Here is a 6,000-nt window from a genome sequence, read left to right as displayed (position 1 = left end):
TCTCCCGATTCTTAACATGTCTTGATTTGCAGATGCCCTATCCAAAGTCCAGCTGGTGGAGTCATAGACTCCAAAGGCCTCAAGACACTCTCTGCCTCTCCTGCAAAGTCTCTGGGTTCACTTTCAATGGGTCCTGGCTGGGTTGGGTCCCCCAAAAGAGGATCGGAATGTGGTGTGGCATGATTCCACAGACAGCTCTGGAAGCGACACAGATTCCGCTGATTCGGTGAAAGGGCGATTTACCATCTCCAGGGACAACCACTGTATCTGCACAGGAACAGCTTGAGACACTGAGGCTTCTACTGGAGAAAACACACATACACTCCTCCCACCAATGAGAGGTCATGTAGCGAAATTTAAGGAGAGGAAAATTCAGCCTCATTAAAATATATGTACATAAAATGGCATAAATAGGAGTGTTAGGGTTTTGCCTAAGGTTAGTGTTGTGACATTCTATACCTTAAGGGAGCATCCTGGAACCCCTATATTCCTCATTGCTATATAATCCTTATCCTACATATGAAGCATGCCTTGAAAGGCCTCAGGGAAAGGTTATGATCTGCAGAAAGTCATTTCTCTATCGATAGATGTGTTTCATTAATGCATATGAAGTTATGAGAATTGTGTTGTATGGTGGTCACTAAAACTCACCAACAACGATCCTCCAGCAAGGGAGCTACAATTCTACAATTCATGAGTCACATGCATAAGGCCACACCAGGGGAATTACTCAACCTTGCCTGGATACCAGAAATGGACCCAGACATGCCTGGAATTGTGTTTTCCAAAACTTGTGTTTACCCTCATAGACTGAGAGTATAAAACAGACACAGTGGCCACATGCTTGGCCTTTCTCCTGCCATCACCTACTCCGCAAGCAACTAAGACACTGAGAAGAAGACCAGACTCAAACAGGGGAGATTGGCCCAGATTTTGAGGGTGAAATCTGTATACTAAGTACTGAAATATCCAGTGGGGTGAAAAAAACTGCTTAGCCTAGTTACTGCCCAGTCTAACAAGGTCGAGAGATTAGACTGTGTGCTTATATTTTATTTCTTTTCGTAATTAACTCTGACTTTTTGCCTATCACTTAATATCACTAAAATCAATCTTTTGTAGTCAATAAGCTTCTTTAATTGTTTATCTTTACCAGTGACTTTGCCTGAAGTGTGTGATAAATCTGCACAGCTTTTGTAAAGACAGCTGTATATCCACTTTCTATTGATACAGTGGTGAACCAATTAATAAAACTGCAATTCTCGTCTTGAGCAGTGCAAGACAGTATATTCCTGAGCTACAGTGCTGGGAGCTGGGGGGATTTGGCTCTGGTGTATTTCTCTGTGTGATTCATGAGTGCCTCTAGGACAGAGGTGGGCAAACTTTTTGGCCTGAGGGCCGCATCTGGATATAGAAATTGTAGGGCGGGCCATGAACACTCACAAAATTAACAATTCAGAGATATTAAAATAAACTCTATTTAATAAAGATACATTTTAGTGGAAATAAACATAAAACCTTACTTACTATGATAAATATACCATCATAACAACGGATTATAATAATTAAACCAAACTTAATTCCTTTCCACACCCTCTTTGATTAATGTGAACAATGCAGTTGGTCACCTTTTTTTTACAATGGCATGAAAATCCACTGTCAGTCTCATTGTGGAAATCCGCAATACCAAGCTGAGATGCTGGTCAGTTAACTGTAGCGAGATTTGTTGTAATTCAGCAGGGAAAATGTTTGTTTGCACACAGAGGTGTAGCCGAAGAAAACTGAGATTTGCTGTGCCACCTTGTGGATATTTGGGAACTTTGTTTCACTCAAGGAGGCATAAAACTCATCCAGTTTTTCTGAATTGTACTTTTCCATCAATGTGGAATCACAATGGAGATCAATGAGCTCCAGTTGTAGTTCTTGTGGCGCTTTCTTGTAGTCAAATGACAATGGGCATGACACCAGCTCCAGTGTCTTCCCTCTCTTCTCAAAGTTAGAGAATCAACGAGAAAATTCTCTGTGCAAGTCACTCAAAATTTTGCTGTACTTTTCTCTCTGCTCTGGTGACACTTCAGAGTATTACAGTGTTGGAAAGTGAGCAAACACTTTGTCTTTAATTTGTTTTGAAACAAGACTAACTTGGCTTTGAAAGCTGTCACGTGAGAATATAAATTGTGTACAAACACATTCTTTCCTTGCAGGTTTACATTAAGTTCATTTAAATGTGCCAAGATATCCACACCCAAAGAGAGGTTGCACACCCAGTTTGAATTCTTTAATTCAGGGAAATCATTTTCTTTCCCCTGCATCTCCAGAAAAGTGCTAAATTCATCTCTGAGCTCCCACACTCACTGCATTACCTTTCCTAGGCTAAGTCAGTGAACATTTGTATGATAAAGTAAGTCCTGGTGTTCAACATCAGTGTCTTCAAGAAGGGAAATGAACTGCCAATGATTAAGTTCCCTCGCTCTTATGAAGCTCACTATTTCCACTACTGTGCAAAAAACATGATCCATGTCCAGGACATTTTTGCAGAATACAATGCAGAAAAATCACCTCTTTATCAGGGTCATCTTCTTTTACTTTGTCCTGAATTCTTTTTAAAAGTCCTACGTTTTTCCCAGTTAAATTTGGTGATTCATCTGTGGTTACGTTTGCCAGTTTACTCCAGGGGAGCTTCAGATGTTTAAGGCATTTGTATTTTAAAGTAAGTCCTGGTGTTCAGTGCTAGTGTCTTCAAGAAGGAAAATGAACTGCTGATGATTAAGTCCCCTCTGTGATGGGTTGAATCGCAGAAATCCCCTTTGGAACTGCCACCTGATGTGCTGAGACTATATCTGAGCCTCTTTTCCCTGGCAGCTTGGGACATCAGTGCCCTGCCTGTTTGTGCCAGACACACCAGCCTGCTACGAACACAGACCCAGGTCTGAACCACGTCCCCCAAAAGCTGCAGGCTTAACTGAAAACAGCTTAAGAAGTGCTCCTGTCTCCAGCACCCTGACACCCAGCTCCCAATGGGGCTCAAACCCCAAATAAACACATTTGACCCAGTATAAAGCTTATGCAGGGTAAACTCATAAATTGTTCACACTCTATAACACTGAGAGAGAGAGATATGCACAGCTGTTTCCCCCCCCTATTAATACATACTCTGGGTTAATTAATAAGTTAAAAGTGATTTTATTAAATATAAAAAGTAGGATTTAAGTGGTTCCAAGTAATAACAGACAGAACAAAGTGAATTACCAAGCAAAATAAAATAAAACACACAAGTCTAAGCCTAACACAGTAAGCAAGTGATTACAGATGAAATCTCATCCTCAGAGATGTTCCAATAAGCTTCTTTTACAGACTAGCCTCCTTCTAGTCTGGGTCCAGCAATCATGTTTTGTACTCACATTTTGTTCTCTGGGTGCCTCCTGGGCAGAAGGAGAGAGAGGGGGAGATTTAAGTAGGAAATTGTAACCCCTATGTGCATATCCCCCTCCTTATAAGAGACACTATCTTCTAGCCTGCTCTCTAGATTTCATTGACATTTGAGTAAAGGATGTCTTTGCCAGGGAGCCTCATGCTTCAATACCCATTCCCAAATTATAAGCAGGGAGCCTCTCTCTCTTTCTATTTTCAGAATTACAGTCTTGTGGTTGATTTTCTATCGATAATCAATAGCTGATAACTGCTTATCAATAAGTGGTAAGGGTTCTCATTTATGCCTTCTTGCTTATTGATGATTCATTGTTGTTGGTCTGACATTATCTGATTAAAATATGACCATAGAGATCATTGCTGCAACCACTGTTATATATTTGCAACAAATCTTGTACAAAAAGTGGCTGTCTAGCTGCCCTTCGTGCCTTTTAAAATTGGCTCCAAAAAAAGTTCCCATTCAATGCTGTAAAATTAAATATTTCTCTCTCTCCCTGTCTTCCCTCATCCTAAAATAGGTAATGTTTTCTTAAGTGGTTTTAAATCTCTCACATTTTGGGTGACCATCTTGGAATTCTTAAATGTGACTTTCCTGACAGAATGTGCTGAGTACCCAAACTTTGAAAATGAAGCTCCTTCTAAGGCATCTCAAAAAATCAAACACAATTTGATAGAATTATAATATTTTTTGAAAACTTGGCCTATGTGCAGAGGAGGGAAATTTGATAGTGGCCCTCAAGTTCTCTGTTAAGGACAATGTTGAAGAAATATGAAATATAACTCTGAAGGCCTATTGTAATTATGCAAAATTATGCAAAATGTGGGCCATTAATGGTGGTTTGGAATCTTGATGACTCCCATTAACCAGGACAATTGTCTGCAGATGGGTGTGTTTTACCTGTAAGTCTCCCTGTATACGTGTGTGCTGGCAAGTAGGTAATGAAGTCTTACAGTGACATGTGATCATGTCACCTGAACTGGAATCCATCTTTAACCTGGTGCTTTTCCATTGAGAAGGAGGGGGTGGGACAAAGGATTCCCGCTTTATGCAAAAGATATATAAATGGGTGGAACAGAACAAAGGGAGCAGCCATCATGAGACATCCCCTTGCTACCACCTGTGCTTGAACAAGGGCTGTGCCAGGGGAAAGGATTGTGCCCAGACTAGGAAGGTGTCCAGTCTGTGAAAGAGATTTATTGAAACATCTCTCAGGGTGAGATTTTATCTGTATTCAGTTGTATTACTGTATTAGGCTTAGATTTGTGTGTTTTATTTTATTTTACTTGGTAATTCACTTTGTTCTGTCTGTTACTACTTGGAACCACTTAAATCCTACTTTCTGTATTTAATAAAATCACTTTTTACATATTGATTAACCCAGAGTGTGTATTAATGGGGGGGCGGGGGAAACAGCTGTGCATATCTCTCTATCAGTGTTACAGAGGGAGAACAATCTATGAGTATTAAAGAGAGGATCAGCTCTGTGAGCTGCTTTCAGTTTAAGCCTACAGCTGTTAGGGGATGTGGTTCAGAGCTGGGTCTGGGTTTGCAGCAGGCTAGTGGGTCTGGTTCAAACCAGGCAGGGCACTGAAGTCCCAAGCTGCCAGTGCAGGAAAGCAGGGACAGAAGTAGTCTTGGCACATCAGTTGGCAGTTTCCAAAGGGGGTTCTGTGACCAACCCGGCTCATTGGGCTTTTGGGTTAAATCATAATTTTGTGGGTTAGGGTGAGAATTAGCCTTTAAGTAAACTTTGTGTCAGGATTTGATGAGGATACACTTAGGGCTAGGCACAAGGGCAGGGTTAGGTTCTTGGTCAGGTTTAAAGTAAAAACTAGGAAATTTCATCTTCTCTGAGTCGGGGATGAGGAATCCCAGGGAATATTATAACGGCTCTTGTCATTTTATCCTGCATAAGTGAAAGTTTTACACTGTGTGAAAATCCATTCACTTCGGTGGAGTGACCAGTGTTTTACAGCCGAGGGAGGGAGAGCAGAAAGCACCAATACAGAGCAGAGCGCTGCCTGCCTCACTCCAACCGCTCCGCTCCTTGCAATTCCCGAGGGAGCTCCAGGGAGTGAAGCGAACCGCGATTGTCCCGGGTGGTTAAAGCTACCGGGGAATATTTCCCACCAGGCAGAGCCCGGGTCAGTGGAGCCGCCGCTTCTGGGAAAGGTGCTGGGCGGGGCCTCAGTCATAGCTATTTCCCAGCACCCTGGGGCATTATTCTGTCTCCAGGTGTGTCCCAGCCCAATGGAACCCTGTGACCCGACCCCTCCCCTGGCACTGACCCCACTGACCCGCCGTACCACAGCCCCACTACGCCTGGGCAGGGGCTCCAGTGCTGAGTATCCTCCCCTCCGCCACCGAAACTGACAGCAATCGGGCCCTGAGGTCGTGTCAGGGAAATTGTCTTCACTGCGGGCGTCTGGTTCATTCTTTTCTTATCCAAATGTATAAACAGGATCCCAGCGCACTGTGCTGGGCGCTGCACGCACGGATGAAAGATCATCTGAATCCCTTTCTCTGCCCTAGGGCATATAATGAATCTCAGCCTCCTATAAAGAGGAGAATAT

The sequence above is a fragment of the Mauremys mutica genome, chromosome 13 (genome assembly GCF_020497125.1).
Source record: "Mauremys mutica isolate MM-2020 ecotype Southern chromosome 13, ASM2049712v1, whole genome shotgun sequence".
NCBI classification, from domain to species: Eukaryota; Metazoa; Chordata; order Testudines; family Geoemydidae; genus Mauremys; species Mauremys mutica.
Note: the sequence above shows the minus strand (reverse complement) of the source record.